The sequence below is a fragment of the Pinus tabuliformis genome, chromosome 7, assembly GCF_031772625.1.
Source record: "Pinus tabuliformis cultivar Carrire ecotype Pingquan chromosome 7, CPIR1, whole genome shotgun sequence".
NCBI classification, from domain to species: Eukaryota; Viridiplantae; Streptophyta; class Pinopsida; order Pinales; family Pinaceae; genus Pinus; species Pinus tabuliformis.
Genome location: NC_142293.1, coordinates 1,505,894,833 through 1,505,918,192, shown reverse-complemented (window position 1 = coordinate 1,505,918,192; position 23,360 = coordinate 1,505,894,833). Strand labels below are relative to the sequence as shown.

Genomic DNA, 23,360 nt, shown 5'->3' with positions numbered 1-23,360 from the left:
CAAAGTTGGGACTCAAGCGCCTCATGGAGGTTTTCACCTGAATCCTTATTATTTTGTTTTTTCCTTTTTCAATGAGCTGATGAGGGAGGAGCTAGAACTTGCTCTACCATCATCATTGTCTTATTGATACTGTCAATGAACTCTTGTTTTGATAAAGGCCTCTTGTACATTTTCAATCAGCATCCATTAACTAGCAATGGAATGGCTTCTTCATCATTATTTTTGATTTGCACTGTGTTATCACTCAGAAATTTCTCAAGGTTAAAGAAAGAGATTTCCGAGGTAACCATAAACCAATCTTTTAGGCTTAGGTTCTAGCCAACCTAAGTCTAGAGAGGGCTCTCTCTTTATAATTTAGCTTTGTTTTTTATGAGATTTTAGGCTAGTTCTTAGTGTTCATGGGGTTTTGATTTTGGATTGAAGGTTGGGTGGTGGAATTCTTGGAGCAGATGGATAGAGCTAGGTCTTCAAGCCATTAGGCTATGGAGTCAACAAATGGATAGCATAACTAGACCAGATCATTAAAGGGAATGTTCACAAGGTAGGCTAGTGAAGCAAAATGTAAATCTTTAGGCCTAATGGGTGAAGTGATTTTAACCAGGGTGAATGGGCACTTAAGAATCGTTGGACCGGGATCAGAATGAAGAACATAAGGTGATCATGAACAAAGGGCAATTAAGAATCTTTTGCTATAGATTAGAGGAGAAACTATAGAAGCTAAGGAGCAGTTAAGAATTCCCTAGCTAAGATAGTTTAGGAGAAAACATTCAAAATGTAAAACAGTCAAGACAGAGTGCATTTAAGAAATTTTTGAAATATCATTCCATGCTATACATTTAGATTTTAGAGATATAAATAATATTATGGAAAAAACATAAGGAAAGACAACATTGAACATGAGAGAATACTTATTTGTATTTTGCTTTACACAAGAATCCTGTAAAATATCTGATCTTTATTCCTTGATCTAGCAAGCCAATCCAGTCATTGATACAATATAACTCTGATTTGAGAGAAAAATTCTATAGAAATGTCTTGGAATCCACCTAAAATACTTCAAATGAAGAAGTATTTATACAAATTCTAAACTGAAATATCTTTAAAAAAATATCAAGATTGGTTTTACAAATATCTCAAACTGTTTTACATTAATAAAACTTAAATAAAGGACACTCAAAAATAATGAATCTATTTGGAACTATATTTATCGATTGATGGTGGCAAAGAAGAGAAATTCGAATTTGATAGCAACTCTTAATTGATGATGAGGCATCCCAGTCACTAATTGCATCCTTTCTTTGTGCATTCTGCCCCAGCAATTATGCAAAAGTAGGGTCCATTGATACCTTTGTATATCTTAATCCGAGATATAAATGTAAAAAGTGAAAGAGATTATTTTAGATAAGTATCTGTTTGAGATAAACCTCTCTGAGTTTCCCAAAATTCAGCTCCAACTGTTTAGAGTATTCTCTGCAAAAAGATGTCAAAAACAGGACTTTGCACAGTACGAAAAATAGGTTGTGAAGACATGCACTTATCTCGCTTTTGGTGATACATGTGTAAAAAGTGAGATAGGTTTCTGTAGGTTAGCATTTTAGGAACACAAACCTCCTCCAGTTTTTCAAAATTCATCTTGGATTGGCCGAACTAGTTTTTGAAAAACTATGACTTAAACAAGAAATTTCTGAAGAATGTACCATTTCTGCTATGATTTCATCTTTTAACCTTAAATTTATTTTAACTATTTTTCACTTTTAATTTGGATAAACTTCATTGTTGCTGGTGAAAGTGTTTTCATCTCTGTTTAACCCTTACTGCCTCCATGTTTACTTTTACTGTTTACTTTTACCATTCTGTTTTTCATCTATCTTCACTTTGACATGAGTTTGTATGCTTTGTAATTGTCTTCCCTATTGCTTGTCTTTATGCTAGCTACTTTACTTGACTTGGTCTTCAATTTGATACTCTTTAACCCTGATACACTTTGACTATTCTTTACTGTGTCCTTTTACCTTCACTGTGTATTTTAGGTTTTTACTATCTATTTCAACAATAAATCATTTAATTTCATGTTTGCTCTGCTTGTCTTTTAACTGTATGTTTATTTACCATCTCTGTTTGAATAGATTTGAGAACAATCTCGGAGTAAACATGTCTTATGACTAGTATTAAGACTGTTTATCCAAGGCTGCAGTCTTTTGATCGCCTGTAAAATAAAACAAACTGTTAGGAAAACGTTGGGTTGATGGGGAGGGTCATTAATGGCTTCATCAAGCTTTATAGGTCTATGGAGTGAGTCCAAAGTGCTTTCGAGAGGTAAACCATGCTTGAATTGGTTTAGCAAAGGCTTCAGGTGGCGCAAAAGGGTTACACAGGTTTTTACTGCACAAACAGACAAAAACGAGCAAAACTGGGGTTTTCGTGTTTAAATGGGTAAAGGTTTGATTTTTTTGAATTTTGGCACAAAGTGAATAGTAGACGGTTTTGTCATTTAGCGAGAGGGTAGTAAGCGGTTTATTTCATACCGCTTTTGTGGGCTTGGTGGTATTCGAGAGGGGTCGCCCGATTCCATTCATTGAATGACACGTAGCATTGGGGGTCAGGCGGAAAACCACCTTTTTGGGCGGTTAAAGGGAAAACATCGGGTACGACCGATATGATTACGGGCCGTTGGATGTTTGGGGGGGGCGGACGATCAACGGTGATCGGGAGGTGAAAATACGCAGGGGTAAATGACGGGAATTAATGGGGGGCTTGGGCATTTAATTGTGGTGGTTTTGGGATTAGTTTAAGGACTAATCCAGGGTTAGGGGATCGGGTCAGTTTGTAATGAGGGATTAGGGACTGAGGGTGAGGTTTTAATGTATTTTGTGGGATATGGGGTAGTAATATAGTTTATAAATAAACTAAGGGGTGGGGTTAATTTATATAAGGGAGTTAAATATATACAAGAAAATGGGTTTTTCGGAAATTTAAATAATAAAGTTAAAAAAGTTAATATGCGGTGAAATGAGCGGAAGGGGTATTGCACTTAGGTATATGAAATGTTGTGTGCTTTCCACATACTTAGTACTTAGGATAAATGTATTTGGTGGGTTTTTCACATAAAACATGTTTATAAAGGGGTTTTCCTAGGCAAGAGAACTTAACCTTAGGAAAAGGGGTTTTGTGAGGGGAATGAATGATTTATAAGGGAATTTAACACCTTTCCTCCTTAAGTCATCAAGCCGAGGGTCCGGTCCCACCAGAAGTCAGAGAAATTCTCTGAGCCTCTTTGACTTAAAGAACTATAGGTATTAATATTTTTATTGTGAAAGGGAAGTTAGTGAGTGTCATAGGGGTTAAAATGAATGAGGGGATGTTAAATAAATCACAATGTGAACCAATGCCTTTGCTTTGTCCTATACTTATGCACATTGGAAAAATTCATTTAAAACAATGACATAAGTGCTTTTATGTAATCACATGATATTTCTGCAACCTTTCTACTACTTACCCACTTACTCATCCTACCATTTTTTCTTCACTTTATTAGGGTGCATTTAGGAAAGCAAACCCTTATCAATCTTTTCTTTTCTTTACAAAGTAAACTATATAACTCTAACCTTATATCATCCAAGGGCTCAAATTAAACTAATGAGCTCCTTTTATTTACTCTACCTATCTAATGATCTGCCAAGATTAAATAGTTTTGTTAGATTTTATTCTCTAACTATCATCATGAAATTTAAAGCATGGCATAATCAATATTAAATAGTTTGATTACCATGGATTGTGTCATGAATAACAAACTGCACACAATCATTATTATTCACAAAAAGTAAATAGTAGTCGCATTTTGGCTTGCTCACTTTCTTGCTCTTTTTTCTTTTCTTGGGGTTCATATTTTTCATCTTTTTTGACCTTCTCTTATTCTTTTTGTCCTTTGATTTATCTTTTCGGACATACCCTCTTTACATTCATTTTTTTTTTTTTTTTAAATGGAAAGAATTTGCAGAAAGCAAAGGTATGTACAATATTACAAGCTTAACCTTAGTCATTCAAAATTATGACTCCTATTGGTATAGGAACCTAACACACTGAACCATTGTCATGGCATCTTTCCACCACATAAGGTCTGAGCCATCTTGTCCTTAGCTTGCCCTTGAAGTCTTTAAACCTAGAATCATATAACAATGCTTAGTCTCCTTCTTGAAATTGATTCTCCTTGATGTGCTTTTCATGCCAGATCTTCCTCTGAAGCTGAACTATCTCTGTATATAGGAGCGCCTGCATTCTGAATTCATCCAAGCCATTCAAATGTAACAATATTTCTTTCTGTGCATGGATGAGATCCAAATCTAGTTGGGTTGCCATCCTCAATGTGTTATATTCAAACTCAATGGACAACAAAGCCCTTTTACCATAGACCAGCTCATAGGGTGTAAATCTAGTGGTGGTCTTCCATGTGGTATTATAGGCCCAGGTGGCCTCAACTAGTCTCTTTGTCCAGTCCTTTCTACTGTTGCTCACTACCTTGGTTAAGATGTTCTCCAGTGCCCTATTGGTCACCTCCACTTGCCCATTAGCTTGTGGATGATAGGGAGTGGAGGTCCTATGCTTTATTTTGTGATGGCTAAGCAGTTCTTCAATCATGCTAGAGGTAAACTAGTTGCCTTGGTCTGTGACTAGCTCTCTAGGGTACCCAAATTTGTAGAATATATTCTCCCTTAGGAACTTAGCCACCTTTTCTTCTGTTGTTGCCTTAATTGCCTTGGTTTCAGCCCACTTAGTCAAATAATCAGTGCACACAATGATGTGTTGTTTTTGCTTTGAAGGAGGGTTGATAGGCCCAATGAAGTCCATGCCCCACTTGTCAAATGGCTCAAAAGTCACTTGAGGTTGTAGGGGAATTTCATCTCTTGGAGTAGGCTTTCCCATCCTCTGGCACCGATCACACTGACTAATATACTTTTTCACATCTTGATGAAGAGTAGGCCAATAATAGCCTACTTGCAACACTTTGAATGTTGTCCTCTTTGCTGCAAAGTGACCTCCACAAGGCCCATCATGATAGGTCAGAAGGATGTCAAAGACTTCCTCTTCCCTTATACACCTTCTTAAGATTTGATTTGGGCCAAGTTTGAACAGATTGCCCCCAATCCAGGTGAAGGGGTTCTCTTTCTGACTATCTTTCTCTTTTCTTTGGAGGGAAAGTTTGGTGGGAACTGTGATGATACTAGATAGTTTTCTATATCAGCAAACCATGGGGAGAGAACTGAAATAACAAACAAATTCTCATCTGGTAACTGGTCATCCACCATTCCTTCTTCACCTGCAGGTAGATTCATCCTAGATAGAAATTCAGCAACAACATTTTCCTTACCAGGCTTATCAACAATAGCTAGATCAAGCTGCTATAATAAAAGCAACCATCTTATGTTTCTAGCATTCACATCTGGTTTATTCATTAAATATTTGATTGCAGCATGATAAATATGCACAAATGTTTGATAGTCTGTAATGTAATGCCTAAATTTTTTCAATGAATGTACAACAACTAGGAGTTCCTTTTCAGTCACATTATAGTTTAGCTCAACCTTTGATAGGCTTTTATTGATAAAATAGATGGCATATGGCAATTTCTCCTCTTCCTGTCCTAAGGCTACTCCTATGGCTGCTCCTATGGCTTTGTGTGAGGTATCAACATGAATATGAAAAGGAAGGGCCCAGTTTGGGCCTCTAAGTATTGGTGCAATGGTTAACTTACCCTTTAGAATGTCTAAGGCATATTGACAACTCTTTGACCATATAAACTCAGAATCTTTGGCCAAAAATGCAAACAAAGGAGAGGCCAACTTGCTGAAGTCCTTTATGAACCTTCAGTAGTATCCAGCTAACCCTAAGAAACTCCTGACATCTCTCTGCTTCTATGGAGGTGGGACCCTTTGGATGATTGTTGTTTTGTTTGGGTCCACCTATAGTCCTTACTGAGATATTGAATGACCTAGCACGGTCCCTTTAGTCATTAAGAATTCACATTTTTCTGGACTAAGAGATAGATTCATTTCAATGCATTTGTGTAATACCTTGCCTAGGTTAGTCAGGGCTTCTTGGAAATCACATACACAAGGTGTAAAATCATCCATATAGATTTCCACAATATCATGTACTAATTCAGAAAAAATACTCAAGACTTCTCTCTGGAAGATGGCAGGAACATTGCATAGGCCAAAAGGAAGGACCCTATAGGCAAAATTACCCCAAGGACAGGTGAATGTGGTCTTATCCTGGTCTTCTGGGTAGATTTGGATTTGGTTATGCCCACTGAATCCATTTAGGAAAGAAAAGAATTTCTTCCCTGCCAGGCCATATAACACTTGGTCAATGAAGGGTAGGGGAAAATGATCCTTCTTTGTGGCTTTGTTCAACTCCCTATAATCAACAAAAATCCTCCACTTACCATTTTTCTTGGGAACTAGCACTAAAGGAGAGACCCACTCACTGTCTAAGATAGGGTAAATGAATCCTGCATCTAGCAGTTTTTGCAGTTCTTCTTTGACTATGTCTTTAAGAGTTGGATTCATCCTCCTTTGTGGTTGCCTAATTGGATTGCAACCTTCTTTGATGTATATGTGGTGAGTACACACTGAGGGGTGTACTCCCTTCATTTCTTTATAACTCCAAGTGAAGGCTTCTAGGTTCTCTCTCAACATGTGGCATAGCTTTTCCTCTTCTAAAGTATAAAGAGATGGATTAATGTTCAAAGTCTTCTCTGGGCCAAATTCTATGGTTTTGACACGAATTGGGTTGGAATTGGACAAGCATAAGTCATTTGGATGATTGTTCTAGGTTTTCCTTACTTCTTCTTCTAATGGCAATGAACTAGGAGTTGGACTTTGGAGCAGGTGTTCAATTAATTCATCCTCATCTTGTTGTCCTCCTCCTATTATTGATTCCAAAGTATAAAGTTGGGCAGAATAACCCTCATCTTCTTCCTCCTCCTCCAACCATAAAGGTAAATCATACTCCAGGGAAGGTTGAGCAGGAGGGTATAGGACTAATGGTTTGGACATATGCCCATTCTTGATGGTCATATTCCCAACTCTGCAGCTAATGTAAGCATCAGTTGTGGCCAACCATGGCCAACCAGGGATGAGAGGGTAACCAGTAAGCTTAGCCTTAGGCTGGAGAACTAGGAAATCTGCAGGGTACTCCCAGGAGTCAATGGAGACCATCACATCCTCCACAATTCCCTTAGGGGTGACTGTGGAACGGTCTACAAGTTGCAGAATTGTTGTGGTCTTCCTTAATGACCCTTGGAGGTTAATCTTGAGCATGGTGTCCTTTGTCATCACATTAATGGCAGCCCCAAGATCAATCAGAGTGTGTGGAACAATGGTGCCATTGATGTGCACATCTACTATAGGGCTTCTAGGGTCTAAATATTTTGGACATATTACCTGCCCCAACATTAAGTCAAACAACTGCCCAATGAAATTAATGGTAGGGGCATCCCTTTTTCTTCTTCCTGGATGCTTGAAGCACTTCTCCTTAATCAATTTATTGTAAATGGGAACATCTTTGATGGCTTGGAGAAGGGGGATCTTTACACATAGATTTTTCAATTCTCCTAGAAGTTCAATTTCTTCTGGGGTAGCCTGGAGTGGTTGGGTTAATCTCTCAGGAAAGGGTGAATTTACTTTAAGGTTTATTTCCTATTTTTCTTCCTCAACCTCCCTATGTGGAGAGGGAGGTTGGTTATTAGGGAGAATTCTCACAGATCTTAGGTTGATCTCTTGGATTTCTACAACATAAGCTGGGTATGATGTCTCTCCACTGTATGCTTGTTGAGCCTGCCTATTGTTTGGGTTCGGATTTGGTTGGGTAGGCATCTGGGGTTGTTTGGGTGGAGTAGAGTGCAGGATTTGTGGTTGGGTAGGTGGTGGAGGCAATAGGGCTGGAACATTGTTGAATTGGGACCTCCACCCCTAGGGTGGGGTATTCCACTGATGTTGTGGGTGAACATAAGGTTGAAATGATTGGTTGGCTAGTTAGGATTGATACTGAGATGCCTAGAACCAAGGAGGGCATGTAGACCAGGAAGGATGAGTAGGGGGTACCCAAGAAGGCACAACTGTGGTTTGGTTGGGGTTGTAATTGTTGGACACCTAATCCTTTATGGGTTAGTGTGGAAGCGAAATAGACCAAGGAAGTCCAAGAGACCTTGGGATGTGGAACCCAACGGTCACACCATGTACTATAAATGTATATCATTTGTTAATAAACAATGTACTCTCATGTTTTATCTTTCATATATTTTCTGCCATGTGTGTGTTTAACATGGTATCAGAGTGGGCGAATTCTGGCCCTGCTCATATTTGAGTCACTGTTTTCTTGTGGCCTTTCTCTCAGCATCAGTTCTGCCCTCTGCTCATCAAACATGCTACCATACTCTATGTACTTGTCAGAACTGCTTCCCTCCATCGTTTCTCTGTTTAAGAGCCAATACCTAATTCTTCCTTGAAGAATGCTTAGTTTTCCAAACTTGCAACCTGCAAACACTCACCCAATAACAACTCTCTGCGGTCATTGTCTACGCTCAATCCTTCTACAACCTTATAAATAACGCTTATTTTTTCCTACTATTTGTCAGGCCTATAAATAACGTCTCTGCCCACCATTGCTGGCTACCAAATGCACTTGACAGTCCATAACAATTTTTACAGTGAAACGCTTGTAGAAGACAACGTTCATTTTTTATCATTGACCTGTCTGAGGGTGCTATTGTATTCTGCATTGAACGTTACTTCTTTTGATGTCGACTGTCCTCTGGCTTCTATGTCATTGTGAAATTACCTATTTTATCACTGCAGACTTTTGGCGTTACATTAAATGATAATCTGATCACTACGTTTTTATTAAAATTTTGTGTACCATTTAGATTTCTCTATACCTTTATGGCATACCCACCATCCTGAAACTGTCAGACGTTACATTCCTCCAACGTTGAATCACTGTTTGAAGTGTGGTCAGCTTTGGTGGTTGGTTTTGTGACTGGTGTATTGGAGATGGTATGTGCAACGGAAGCGTCGCGAACCTAACGTGAAAGACAGTCATGGTGCTGGACCGCACTCCATAACCAGCAGCGAGCTTACGTTGAAGCCCTCGAACCAAGTGTCACTTTGTCCATAAAATTCTTCAACTTTCCCTATATGGACGCTCTAATATAATGTGAGGGGGTAATTGCACAATCTTTACATCAACATCCTTGTGTGGTATAGAATTTCCAAGGATTTTTTGTGTCTGCAGGCGGCCTGGTTCGCCCAAATTTGTCCTGCATGTGAGTTGAAGCTTGCCAAGGTTGTTACTTCCTTCAACTTCCACTAATCTAGAGTCAACAAAAGGTTGTCTCAACTGATATAGGTAATTTAGAATTCCCCCATTAGCTCTAATGAGATCTGGTGCCTTGAAGATGTCCCTAATTTTTTAATCAACTTCAGAATTATCACCATCATTTGTCAAAGCAGTTGTAGTCCAAGGTTGAACAGGCTCAAATTGGACCTGATCCATGTAAAGATGTGACTTTGTGTGATTTTCAATGCAAGCTTCCAAAAATGTGTTTTCCTTGACAGAGCGCACCATTGTTCTCACTGAAAGTGGATTAGCCACCACAAATTAAAAAAAAAAAAAAAAAACTGAGGAAGATGCTTCCGCTCCCCAACTGCATCAGTGTACACCACCATACAAACCAGTGTGTGTGCTTCTAATTGTTTAATATCATGCTCTATTATGAAATCATAGCGTCCCCCTGCTCTTGTGGACTCAACGAGTGACTTTGAAGTGTCTGAAAGAACCAACCGCTGTCATTCTGTTTGCATTTCTGCCTTAATGACCATGTCTATGGCTTCATAGTTAGAGTGATTATGGCGATGCGTCTATGCAGGCCCTCATTCAGATAGACCATCCATTGAGATGTGACCCATTTGATCTCCAGAGAAGCTAAACCCAGGAATAGAAGGAAGGGAAAGGCATATTAGTCCTTGTTGTTTGGATTCTATTCACTGCAAGTGCACGGCAAGGCCTTTGATGATTGAAAATTAATTAGTGGACCTCTCAAGCCACAACTGATCCACAGCCACAGCTGGAAAGATAACGAGTTCCTTCTTATTTTTCTATTATTTGCTACAATCTGGACGTGGTTCTCTGAGAACAAAGGACAAACCACATTACCCTTATCATGGGAAGAATCACCTTATTTTTGAGTCGAGTTTCTGGCTGAAGGGACGAGATTCTATCACTGTTGAGAGCCATATCGAATTCTGAGTGTGAAGCTGAACCTACCTCACTAAGGGACTAATATTATGAAGTGATTTATTGGCTATGAAGAGCATAAAAGAGGCTACTAAACCAGTTGCCCCAGCAAAGAAGCCAGCTGCAAAGAAGGCTGTTCCAGGTTATGCACATTAAATGTCAAGTTATATACACCATTGAACACTATCCATATACATCGTATTGTCTCGTTCTTTGCGTGTCTGTTGCGAGACCTGGGCGTTCTCTGAAACTATATATTTATGCATTGTTTGTTGACACTGGTCAATTTATGTGTGTTCTCAACGATATATATTGAATTGAATGTGATGAACATATATGCCTTTAATTACATATATGTTGTTGATTCATAAGATGGCATGCATTGGATTAGTTGAGATTATATGACTATATGTGCGTTGGCTATACTTTGGAGTTAAATATGTGATTTGGTTTCAATAAATTTTATATGTGCATTGAAGACAAATTTATGTCAGTAGAAGAGTCACAGTTGTAGGAGCGGTTCTGAGTTTGAACAAATTTATGCCATTCAAAGAGTGAAGTCAGCAAATAAAAGGATTTTCTAGTAGGAACACATACTGGTATTTTGGCATTTTTGTTTGCAGCAGGTGTTGAGATATAAAAGTTTTCAATAAGAACCAATCTGCATTGTCTAGTTTGTTGGCTCCTTGCAAATTTTGGGAAAGAAAGAATTATAGTGTTGAATGAATACTTAAGTTGCTTCCTGGTATGCTTCAAGACATTGCAGAAGGCTTAAAGTTTGTATACTTGCAGTATTTTCAATTAACATAATTTTGTGGCACTTGTGTGTCATGCGAAATACAAGCAACCTGTAGATTTGGAGGTCGAAGGGATACAAACACAATCTACATATATATGCATTGATTCCTTGTTACTTCGACTACTGCATAAGAGTTTGGTGGCCTGTATAAAGGCAATGATTGTTTTGACAAATAAAAGTAGTCTTTTGTGAAGGAAAGTTTAGTCAGTTGTATTGTCAGAACATAGTGTTGGTCATGAGTAAACTCTTATTTTTATGTAATTGATTGTAATTGGTGCTTGCTGGTTGCACACTAATCATTTGCTGCACATTTATAAAGGATATTGCTGTGTACTGTGAGTGGGTATTACTTTTTTGCATTGAGTAGTAGTTGTGATTAGTTTTTAAGGTATAATTCTGACATTGAAAAAAAAATGGCCAAAATCAATGAAGTATTAGAGTTCCTCAAAACTTTGATATTGTCTACTACTCATGATACATTAAAATTCAACAAAATTTCTCTCACAGACGTTCAGGTCTGTCTACAAAATGCACAAGAGAAAATTTATTTTTTACAACTCGAATCTCAACTATTGTTAGAAAATTATATATTACGGAGCAATGGAACACATAAAATATTGCAGAAATATAAACACAGAAAACGCATAAAACAAGAGAGACACAGATATACGTGGTTCACCCAGTTTGGGCTATGTCCACCTCGAACAGTCAGTCCTTCCTTTCTATTATCCAGCAAAATGAAGAGACACAACCTACAGCAGATCCGCTGTAATATCCTCTGTTTTCTCTCACAGTCTCACCTCTCTATTTCTCGCTCAGAGAATACACATCTATATCATAGCCTCAAATACAATTCCCTCATACAAAGAGAGGGGTTGCCTTCTAGGGAAAAAAACCCTAAACTAAACATAAGTTCTACCGTCAAATCATCCGCCTAATGAACGGCCTAGATTGACTAGAAATTACTATACTTTTACAAGGCAATTTTACATCTATTTTTGGCTTCGGGGGCACTGCCCCCGAGCCCCCGCCGAGGGACCGCTGACCCCCGGACCCCCCAGCCGGGGGGGATCAGCCCCCCCGGACCCTCGCGGGGGGGACAAGTCCCCCCACACCCCCCGCGTGGAGGGGTGTACAAACTTCCTGGGGTATACATCTAGCTGAAACAAAGACCTCTGAACAATCATGCTCCACAAACAACAATCTCCCACTTGGAGAATGATTGTAGCAACTCCATCACTGCTTCATTTGATGGACAATGACTCCTCTTTGGACCTGGTTGTTTCTCATCTTCATTGTCATCCTTGAAGACCAATTGAAACTGAGCATATTCTCAGTTTCTCCCTGGTTACAACTTTTGTTAGCATATCTGCAGGATTCTGGCTAGTGTGTATCTTTTCGAGCTTCAACTCTCCATCTTCCAACACTGATCATATGAAATGGTACTTGAGCTGTATGTGTTTAGTCCTAGAATGAAATGCTGAGTTCTTTGCAAGATAAATGGCACTTTGGCTATCACTTTATAACGTGCCCATATCATGCTCCTTACCCAATTCACCCATAAACGTTTGTAACCAACTCATTTCTTTACTAGCCTTTGTAGCAGCAACATACTCTGCTTCTGTTGTTGAAAGTGCAACAACACTTTGGATTTTTGAAACCCAACTGACAGATGTTCCACCAACAGTAAATACATATCCTGTAGTGCTCCTCCTGTTATCTCTGTCACCTGCCATATCTACATCAACATATCCCTGTAGAGAAATGTTTGAACCAACAAAGCATAATGGTTGATTTGTGGTACCTTTCAAATATCTGAGAATCCATTTCACTGCCATCCAGTGTTCCTTTCCTAGATTTTTCAGGTACCTGCTTACAAATCCCACTGCATGTTGCAATATCAAGCCTTGTACAGACCATTGCATACATTAAGCTTCCAACTGCTGATGCATATGGAACTTTAGACATATAATCCATGTCTTCTTGGGTCTTTGGGCACATTTCCTTACTAAGTTTGAAATGGCTAGCAAAAGGTGTACTAACTAGTTTTGCATTGTGCATATTAAATCTTTTCAACACCTTTTGTATGTACTCATTCTGAGACAATGTTAATTTGCGATTTTTCCTGTCTCTAGTTATTCTCATACCAAGGATTTGTTTCGCAGCTCCCAAATCCTTCATTGCAAATGAATTTGCCAATTTTCTTTTGAGCACATTTATTTCCTGCATGTTAGACCCTGCAACAAGCATGTCATCTACATACAATAACAATATAATATAGCTGCCATCATTTTGCTTTTTCAGATAAACACAATGATCAAAGTTACATCTAGTATAACCTTGTTCAGACATAAACTTGTCAAACTTTAGATACCACTGCCTTGGAGCTTGTTTTAAGCCATACAAGCTCTTCTTCAACCTACACACCAGTTTCTCCTTCCCTTTTACCTCATATCCTTGTGGCTGCTGCATATATATCTCTTCCTCCAAATCCCTATGGAGAAAGGCTGTCTTTACATCTAACTGCTCAAGATGCAAATCTTCAGCTGCTACTAGACTTAAAATAGTTCTGATTGAAGTTATTTTAACAACAGGAGAAAATATTTCATCAAAATCAATACCTTTCTTCTGTGCAAACCCCTTCACCACAAGTCTAGCTTTGTACCTTTGTTTTCCTCCATCTTCTTCCTTCAACCTGTAAACCCATTTATTCTACAATGTAGTTTTACCTGCAGGCAACCTAACAAAGTCCCAAGTTTGGTTATGCATTAAGGAGTCCATCTCTTCTTCCATGGCTACCTCCCACTTCTTCCTGCTTTCAACCAGCATTGCTTCTTCATAACATTCGGGTTCACCAAAATCAGTCAACAATAAATAATATAATGAAGGAGAGTATCGTTCAGGGGGTCTACTTATCCTAGTAGATCTTCTAACACCACTTTCAGGTGTTTGGGGTGCCTGTTGCTGTTGTGGTGGTTGCTGTTTTTGTGGTTGTTGATTATTATTATTTTTAGGCACCTTTACTTTTTCAGTGATTTCATCAAGAACTGCATATTCCTTGTTTTCTTTTTCCTGTTTCTTTTCCTGCAACTGATTCTTGTACAAGACCTTTTCATTGAATATTACATCTCTGCTCCTAATGATTTTGTGATTTTCGTAATCATATAAGCGACAACCAAAATCATTGACACCATATCCAATAAAGGTACATTTCTTTGACTCTGCCTCAAGCTTTGTTCTATTTTCTTTATCAATATGGACAAAATCCTCACAACCAAAAGGCTTTAAAAAAGAGTAGTTTACCTTTTTACCCATCCATGCTTCCTCTGGAACACCACCATCCAAGGAACTTGAAGGCCCTCTGTTTATTAGATAAACAACAGTATCTACAGCATCTGCCCAAAACTGTAAAGGCAATCCTGCATGCAATCTCATGCACCTTGCATGCTCCATGATTGTTTTGTTCATCCTTTCTGACACACCATTTTCTTGTGGTGTTCTTGGACCTGTCTTCTCTCTGCGAATTCCATGCTCTAAACAGTACCTATCAAACTCTTTGCTGCAATATTCACCTCTATTTTCTGATCTAAGACACTTCAATTTCTTTCCTGTCTCAATCTCAACCAAATCTTTCCATTTCTTGAAAGTATCAAATACATCAAATTTATTCTTAATACAATAAATCCAAGTTTTTCTAGTTGCGTCATCAATAAAAGTAACATAATAACGAGAGCCACCGAGAGATGATACCTGAGCAAGTCCCCATACATCTATATGCACAAGCTCTAATTTTTCATTCTTCTTTTCTTTCCCAACTCTGAGAAATCTGACTCTCTTCTGTTTTCCATAAATGCAATTTTCACAGAAGTCTAAATCAACATTCTTCAAACCCGACAACAAATTCCTTGAGTGAAGAATCTTCATCCCCTTTTCACTCATGTGTCTGAGCCTATGATGCCATAATGCTGCATCTGCTCCTTTGGAAGTTAAAGCATTAACAGAGTTAGAAATACCATTGCATAAATACAATGTACCAACCTTTTCACCTTTTGCTATTACCAGGGCTCCTTTGGTGACCTTCCAAGCTTTATCTGTGAAAGTTGTCACACAACCTTCACCGCCTAACTGCCCTGTTGAAATCAGATTTTTCTTTAGATCTGGAACATGCCTTACCTCCTTTGGTAGCCATTGGTTTCCATTCTGCTATTTTACAAGAACCTTACCCATTCCAACAATTTTACAGGGTTTATCATCACCCAAGCGAACTTGTCCAAAACCTCCTTGAACATAGTCATGAAAGTATTTCTTATCAGGTGTGGCATGGAATGAGGCCCCTGAATCTACCACCCAGGAATGTAATATTTTCGAAAGAAAGAATCAAAGCATCTTGTAACACCTCACCTGTCACATTTGCTTCATGATTGTTTTCTTGCTGTGAATCTCCTTCTTTTCCCTCCGAGATCTACAGTCTTTCTTTAGGTGTCCTTTCTTTCCACATTTCCAGCACACTATCCCCGATCTAGACTTGGATTTGCCTTTCCTTGATTTACTACGATATCCTGAGCTCTTTCCTCTTTCCATTTTTCTTCTCCTAGACTCTGCACTCAAAGCATTACCCAATGTCTCATCGGAGCTTTTCCGTCGCATTTCGTCGCTAAGGATAGCACCGACAACATCATCAAACTTTAAAGTACTAGATCCAAACACAGAGTTACTAATGGCCATTACTAAACCATTCCAACTTTCTGGTAATGAACACAAGAATAACAGGGCTCTAACTTCATCATCAAAGTTTACCCCTACAGAACATAACTGACTTGTAACAGTATTAAAATCATTTAAATGGTCTGCAACAGATCCACCTTCCGACATCTTCATATTAAATAACTGTTTCATAAGAAATACCTTGTTTGAGGCCGAGGGTTTTTCATATAGTTTCTCCAACGCCTTAATCAAATCCTATGTGGTTGTTTCCTTCGAAATGTTGAAGGCGACCGACGCTGCGAGGCACAACTGTATTGTTCCGAGTGCCTTTCTATCGAGAAGGTTCCATTCTTCATCTGTCATAGCCGTCGGCTTCTTTGTTTTTTCGCTCAATGGTAGGTATAGATCTTTCTGATACAGATAATCTTCCATCTGCATCTTCCATAGCGAGAAGTTTTTGCCATTAAATTTCTCGAACCTAAACTTACCATCTTCCGCCATTGCTCCCACTGGAATGAGGAACCCTTCTTTCCTGCGAGTTTATCAGCCAAATAGACCTTCGGCTCTGATACCAGTTGTTAGAAAATTATATATTATGGAGCAACGGAACACATAAATTATTGCAGAAATATAAACACAGAAAATGCATAAAACAAGAGAGACACTGATATACGTGGTTCACCCAGTTTGGGCTACATCCACCTCGAACAGTCAGTCCTTCCTTTCTATTATCCAGCAAAATGAAGAGACACAACCTATAGCAGATCCGATGTAATATCCTCTGTTTTCTCTCACAGTCTCACCTCTCTATTTCTTGCTCAGAGAATACACATCTATATCATAGCCTCAAATACAATGCCCTCATACAAAGAGAGGGGTTTCCTTCTAGGGAAAAAACCCTAAACTAAATATAAGTTCTACTGTCAGATCATCCGCCTAATGAACGGCCCAGATTGACTAGAAATTACTATACTTTTACAAGGCAATTTTACATCTATTTTTGGCTCGAGGGCGCTGCCCCCGAGCCCCCGCCAGGGGACCGCTAGCCCCCGCACCCCCCCCGCATGAAGGGGTGTACAAACTTCCTGGGGTATAAATTCGGCTGAAACAAAGACATCTGAACAATCATGCTCCACACGCAACAGCTACAACAAGAGGAATTAAAATAGAGGAGTCATTGTAAACCTGTTTTTGTTCAGAAGATTGAAACAGACTCCCATAAAGCAGCAGTTGTACATGCAGATGCAGAAGTTCAATTTCCACTTCCCAAGCCCATCATCAGACCTTGGGAAGAGCTTGTCCACAACAAGCACAGAACTGGTCTTGGATATGAGAAGGACTTGTCCTTTCATATTCCAGATTACTCAAAGCCCATTCAGTTTCAGAGTGTTGGATTACTACATGACAGTTCACCTTCAGTTGTTCCAGATTTTTCCCCTCTTCCACAACAACAGCAACAACAACAGATTGTGAAATGCCAACACTGTGATCGAGTTGGAAATCTGTAAGATCACTGTTTTGATCTTCATCCATGTAAGCACTGTCATAAAACCAGTCATTCTTCAAACAAATGCTTCAAAAACAAACCTCCTACAAGAACAAAGATTCATCTTGGATGGATCGCTTCTTGGCAATGGGCATCAACAATCAAGAAGATATTTTAGTCACATGTCAAAACTTGTTCAAGAGTATTGAACAATCTTGCAGTTGAGTTTAATGATGGTGCTTCAAAGCCACATCAAGCGAGCCTGAGCCACAACCTGCCATACCAGATTCAGAGATGTAGCCAGAGATAAAGATGCCCCTGAGCATGCCTTCAGTTGGTAATCTGAGACACTTCCTCTAGCTGAAGACTTCAGCTTCTTTCCAGTTTCAGAAGAGTTCCAGGAATTGCATTAAGCATTCTAGAGTTGTTGGTCATCCTTAAACCATCATAGGTTGAGACTTCCCTTTTCATGTTGAAGTTCTCCCTTTTATGTGAGGTGAGACCTCCCTTTCATGGTTGAAGGTTTCCCTCTTCAAAACAATAGAAGCACTTCGTCTAGCAGAAGTCTTTAGCTTCTTGGGAGTTTTGGAAGAGTTCTAGGAATTTCACTAAGCATTCCAGTGTTGGTGGTCATCCTTAAACCACCACCCTTTATACCAACATTTCAGAGAGCAAATTCAGCCTAGTGCTACCATGCATTTTTTCACATTTTGTATTACATCTCTCTTCTTGGACTCATACATAACCCTTCAGATTAAGGGGGGAATGTTGGACACTTAATCCTCTATGGGTTATTTTGGAAGTGGAACAGACTAAGGAAGTCCAAGAGACCTTGGGATGTGGAACCCAATGGTCACACCATGTACTATAAATGTATATCATTTGTTAATAAAAAAAGTAATCTCATGTTTTATCTTTCATACATTTTCTGCCATGTGTGTGTTTAATAGTAATATGCATGGGATGATCCTTGCATACCCTACTGGTATGGTCTAGGCCTAGGAGATCTCCTTTGGTTGATGTAGAAAAGTTGCTCAGTGACCTCTTTAGCTCCTTGATATATAGCTTTGAGTCCAGGTAAAGAAGGGCACTTGTCTGTGGAAGTGGTTTTCTTCACAGACTGAGAAAATATTAATACAGTTCAATGGAAATCCGTTCCTAGGATGCCTCCTAGTCCATCTAGGACAAAAGATGGCCAAGGCTCTCTCTACTTCCTCTTGCTTCCTTTTGATGTTAATGGTGTCCAATTGCAAGGAAATGGTTTACAACATATCACTTTTGAATTCTTCGAGTATATTTCCAATTTCACCCTTGATGGATAAGTTAGAGGATGATGTACTGGCCATAGGTTGACTACCCCTACCCTTTTTCCTAGCTGCCCTAGAATGGTTTCTAAAGATAGTCTTAATATCCTCATAGGGTAATTGGTAGAAATATCATCCTGCTATCATATTTAAGGTATCCAGAAGATCTTCCCTTACTCCTCTAAGCAGGACTATCTTTAGTGACTCAAGGTCAAGTGTGCACCTGGCCCTTTTGCAACTGAGTTGGAATCTTTCTTCATAGTCTTCTAAGGATTCATCCTGGCCTATGGTCATCCTAAAAATCTCTTCTTTAGTGTCTTTTGACCTACAATAGTCCCTATATTTGTTGTTAAAATTCTGCTACATCTGAACCAGAGTTGTGATGCTATCTCCAGGCAAACCCATGAACCAGCGCAATGTTGCATCCTTGAGGGTAGATGGAAACAATTTTAACTTTTTCTCATCATCTATATAGTCATAGGTTCAACATATCATAGAAAACTCAAATAGGAAAGTTTTAGGGTCCTCTATTTTCAGGCCATGGAAATGAGGTAGAGCATAGGGACTTATATTCTTCATCTTAGTGTCTCCATTGGTTTCCCTGATGGGGAAGGCACTCTCAATTCTCTCTCTATCTCCCCTGTCATTTTGGTTTCCAACCATTGGTTCAGTAGGAATGGGTTCTTCCTCTTCTTCTTCCCCTGTAGGTTCTTCAAATATGTAAGGTTCCTCACCTAAAGGTTCTTCCACTTCACAGTCATCGAAGAAGAGAGAAGGTTGACTGTTGGATACAGTGGGGGTATTTGTCAAGACTTTACCTGAATTGTCCCTATTCCTACGAGGCATGAAAGGATATTTTTTTGGGTTGGTTTTTGTAAGACTTTTTTTAAATCTATAAAATGCTTGTAGAATGGAAAGGAAAGCAGCTAATGACAAATGAAAGAAAGAAAGACACTAGATTACTTTTGCAAAAATAAACTAATGGAAGAAAGTTTGAAGACTAGAAGTAGAAGAAAAGAAAGTTAGAGACTAGAAAATAGAGGAAAGTAGTAATTACTTCTACTTAGACACCTCCCCGACAACGACGCCAAAAAGTGATGAGCCTAGGTATTGCAACAATAATGCTGCAACTCCCAAGGCTACCAGCTTTACTTATCAACCTAGGGTTCATAAAAACTTGGAGGTGACAGTGCTATATGCACAAGTAGAAGTGAAGGTCATGCCTGTTGTCACTATTTGTCTAGCAAGAGACCCCAAGGGTTCCAAGCCAAACTTATATTGGGTCAAAAGAGCTTCATTCTTTGATGGAAGGAGAGAAAACCTATTCTAAGAGAGAGCTACTATATTGCAGTAATGAAGAAAATAGCATGAAATGCTAAAATTACACCATAACCTAACTAACCAACTAAACAGTTATGCTAAGCATAATTTCTAAATTAACACCAACCTAATGCTAATTATTTAAGTGCAAAAGTAAAGAGCATCAAAACTAGACTAAGGTGTAACAAAGAAACTTAGGCTAAATCGGGTTTCAAGTGGAAAAAGCAATCAGAGGTCGAAATTGGTGAAAGGAGGATGTGAGGGAGCAACAGTGCATAAGAACCGTTGGATCAGTCGAGTGAAAGGCAAATGAACGACGGAGATTGGATCGCAGGATTTTACTTAAATAGATGGGCGAACAGGGTCAACTAACGAGGTGAATGGTGGAGATCTTATCACGAGGGATTAGGTGGGTGGATGGATGAACGAGGTTAGCAGGAGATGAATGGCTGAGTTCTAATTGCATGGGTGAAGTCAAGAGATGGACAGATGAGGCTAACATGGGCGATGAACGACTAAGATCTTATCGCTTAGGTGAATTCAAGAGATGGACGATGGAGATCATATTGTGGGGAAAAGAAATGTATTGAAATGAGGGAGTAGGTTTCTAAGGCGGTAAGTAGTTTCTCGCGCGCCCTTCAGGCTGTAAGTAGTATTCAGAAATTTCACGTGATTAGCCTTACTGTGCGACACATAGCATGAGAAAACCACTTTTCTCGCGTGCTCTCAAGTGGATAACGTTCGTGCACTAATCCGCGCAAGATTTCGTGGTAGCCATTGGATCAGGTGGGGCTGATCAACGGTGGAGATTAGCCAAGCTAGTTGGTGATTGGGTGAAGCGACAGCCGTCAAATCAGGCAAGGCAGATCGATGGTGGGGGTTTAAAGCACCTAAAGGTGTGGAGGTGACGCGATGGCTGTTGGATCAGGAGAGGCATATCAACGGTGGGGACTTAAAGTTCATAAAGTGAGTGGTGGACTCCACACGAGGCAGTAGTTGGAGAAAATAGTGAATTGGACGGTGATTGTGAAGGTTTGTTGGTGATCGGACGATGAGGAAGCGATGCATGAGGAACATGCTAGAGGCGGTTTCAAATGAAAATGACAGAGAAAACCAGTGCAGGTGAACAAACAACTTTATTAAACAGCGAACTCCATAACCCATGTGAGAACCAAAAAATGTGTTTTTGGGGTTGTTGAAGGGTCTCTTCCTCAAGTCATGGTCCCGGAGGGATGAGATGAGGCTGAGACACCTGCGCACAACCTGATAGTGATCTTTTTCCTCTAACTAACCTGTGAACTAAAAAAAAAAAATGGAAGTAAACTCAAAGCCAATGCAGCTACTGAAGCAAATGAACATAAACAGGAAGCTATTCAAACAAATGAACAAAACTAGAAAGCTACTTAAACAAATGAATTAGAACCAGAAAAGTACTTAAGCATATGAACAAAGAACCATGAAACTACTTAAGTAGATAAACAGAACATAACTCTATGCTAGTAGATATGTACAATGAAGAGGAGCTGTGGCTGCTTGGGTCAAGCCCTAACCCAAGAGCTTCAGCCCTCGAAGTTAACTCAAAGCTGGCTTAAACAGAACTCATTCTTATTAGAAGAACCATGGATTACAGAGCAAACTGTCACAAGTCTTTGCAACTCAGAAATAAAATAGAGTTTTACAATAGAATTTTGAATCCTACTGAGGTCCTAAGCTTCTCTATTTATACATTTGAAGTCTCTAACGACTTTCTTATCATTAGGGAGGCTTGGCTTATAACTCAAGATAAAAAATTTTCTGTCCTTTTCACATGCTTGACTGTCTTCTAGTCTTCAAAGTGATGGTTGTGTGCACTCCGAGCCGATGGTGGAATATCTGAATGGAGGGGTAGTAAATGAGGAGGATTTACCTCCTATAGTTACTCTCCCTTGTCCCATTCTAGTTTTATCCAAGGTCTTTGCCATAGTTCCTTGCATTTATCCTTTCATCCTTTATCTTTGCCATAGTTCCTTGCATTTATCCTTTATTCCTGCATTACATGCACATTAGACCACAAATCCAAATATCCAACTCTAACTCATCTCACAAACAAAATATAACCAAAAGTATGCAATAAGTTGTGAGAATAGTTGGTTTGACTAAGCTAGGAGGTGAATTAAGGCCAATTAAGGCCCATATAATTACTCAATAATGAGGCTCATCATAAAGTGATAATAATAATCAAATGAGACGAAATTAATTTAAGACTCTTTTCCATTTAAGACTTTTACATATTTAGCTATGAGGAAGAGCAGTTGCATAGAGCTATGAATCTATGTGGACTAAAGGATGTGCAAAGTAAAAGGTATGTGCAAGAGAACCGAGGTGCAAAAGGAATTTTACTTCATAGACATTAATTTAATTTGACTAGGAACATAAAGTTCAATTCATAATGTAATAGGTAAACGGGGGTGGGGGGTATTAGTGCTTTGTCATTGACAACAAGAAAACTATTGCTACCATGTTTATCTTTATTATTTTACAAATTTAGCTATGCAAAACGAAATATGTGCAGACGACAGGGTATGTGCAAGAGAAAGCACAACTCTTAGCAAAGTTATCATTGTGTACCATAGTCTCTAACTATATATGTTATATTTTTCTTCATTTTCTCATATTTCACATTAAATTAATATTTCAAAGCTACTTTCGCTTATTTCTTCCCAATTTTTCTTGTACATTCTTTCTAGCATTGTTCTCCCACAACATTTCTCTCTCCTCCTCATATCATAAAACTCGCCTTATTAAACAAAATAACTTTGATTTTTCTTGATTTCTAGAGACAATAAACCAATATTAAGGTTCCATATAATATTTAAGCATTCCACACAATGTAATTTCTTTAGTAATAACCATCAAACTTTCAATCACTTTTAGTATCCACTTTGAACTAACGATCTTTAGTCAGTTTTAGTACATTTCATTGCCCGAATATTTTCTTATGGGGAGTTTTCATCGTGCACGGGGGGGAAATTTCTTAGACTAGTGCTCTATCACTGATAGTAAGACAACTATTTCTACTATATCTATCTTTTAATATTTTACAGATTTAGCTATGTCGAATGAAGGATCTATGGTGGATGGGGTATGTGCGAGAGCTGTGAATATGTACAGAATCTAGAATGTGTGGAGGGCGTGATATGTGCGGGGAGAATGGATGTGTAGATCAGACTTTATTCTGAAAATACACAATAAATTTTAAGCTCTTATGCATGTAAAACTTTTAAAAATTTCTTATTTTAAGATTTATTTTAATAAATCAAACAGAAGAGCACCTCTTAGCAAATTTTTTATTGTGTACCATTATCTCTAACTGTATCTATTATACTTGTGTTCATTTTCCCATATTTCACATTAAATTAATATTTGAAAGCTACTTCTGCATATTTCTTCACTTATGACACTTTCATATATGACA

The 23,360-nt window shown here is 38.7% G+C and overlaps 1 pseudogene; it reads right to left on the bottom strand.

Moving 5' to 3' along the window:
• Positions 1 to 9,180: 9,180 nt before the first annotated feature.
• LOC149253551 (uncharacterized) overlaps positions 9,181 to 23,360 on the bottom strand; it is a 79,026-nt pseudogene continuing 64,846 nt past the window's right edge.